Raw genomic sequence first — 1,044 nt, 5'->3', positions numbered from 1 at the left:
AGGATCCAAAAAATGGAGGAACAAATGGAGGAACAAAAGAGAACTATGCGAGCAGAAGTTACTGCAGACATTACTTCAAAAGTAATTGAAAAACTCCAACGTGCAGGATTAATTAGTCCAGACATGCTAGCAAAAGATTGTGTGCGCCTTCACCGGGAGAAGCTACGTCTGCCCCACAAGTAGATAGCAACAATTAAGGTTAGTCTCACTTCTTCTCTGTTGCGATATAGCTGACTTATATTGGTTCTACAAATTCCTATACAATGAACATGGTAAAATTAAACTAAAACTTGGAAAAAAAAGTTGCTGATAAGTTGCATGCACATCTGTGTGTTGCTGTATATATATCCTGCAAACTAAAAAGGATAAATTATAGCATTTTTTTGATAATTCCAAGACTGCAGAAAAGGAAATATGAAGTGTATCTTAGAGATCCCTAGCCAATCGAATTAGGTTAGCAATTAATGGCCTGCTTTATTTGAATATAGAGTGAAGGATCAGAGCTGCAAGTTGCAAGTAGTAAAATTGAAGTAAAAACTTGTATTAACTAGGGCATTCCAAGAATCGAACTCGGGACCTCTCGCACCCAAAGCGAGAAACATACCACTAGACCAAATGCCCCGCTTTTGTTGGTACCCCGCCTAAACAATAGTTGGAAGTTTCATCTCGCTTTTCTCGCAGTTTGTACCATTTTATGAATTAATTTTCTAGGAGGAATGACCGATGAGCATTCTCTCGGTGTCTTGGGGTCCCCTTTCTTTCCCTTTTTTAAGGCTGAAAGGTTGAGATGAAGGTATTGACAAAAGGAAAGTGAAGGAAAGAAAAAGTTATGCTTTGCTTTTTATGTTAAAAATGTGTGTTCATTTGTCTTAAAAATGCAGCTGGCTGCTGCGGGTGCTGGCTGCTGCTGCGGCTGCTGGCTGGTACGTATCGCCGCCGCGGCCGCTTGGCGCGGCTGGCTGGTCGCCGCGCGTCGCCGGGTCCGAGCGGAGAAATATTCATATATCATCCATTCTCTCATTTTGCAACCTTTGATTATACCGT

General features: G+C 41.5%; 1 non-coding gene across 1 annotated transcript; it reads right to left on the bottom strand.

The window, feature by feature from the left end:
• Positions 1–549: 549 nt before the first annotated feature.
• TRNAP-UGG (transfer RNA proline (anticodon UGG)) lies at positions 550–621 on the bottom strand. The gene has a single exon. It is a non-coding gene; the product is annotated as a tRNA-Pro (tRNA).
• Between the last annotated feature and the right edge of the window lie 423 nt (positions 622–1,044).

Source organism: Lycium ferocissimum, unplaced genomic scaffold, assembly GCF_029784015.1.
Source record: "Lycium ferocissimum isolate CSIRO_LF1 unplaced genomic scaffold, AGI_CSIRO_Lferr_CH_V1 ctg16557, whole genome shotgun sequence".
In the NCBI taxonomy this organism is placed as follows: Eukaryota; Viridiplantae; Streptophyta; class Magnoliopsida; order Solanales; family Solanaceae; genus Lycium; species Lycium ferocissimum.
This window is presented reverse-complemented; position numbering and strand designations above follow the sequence as displayed.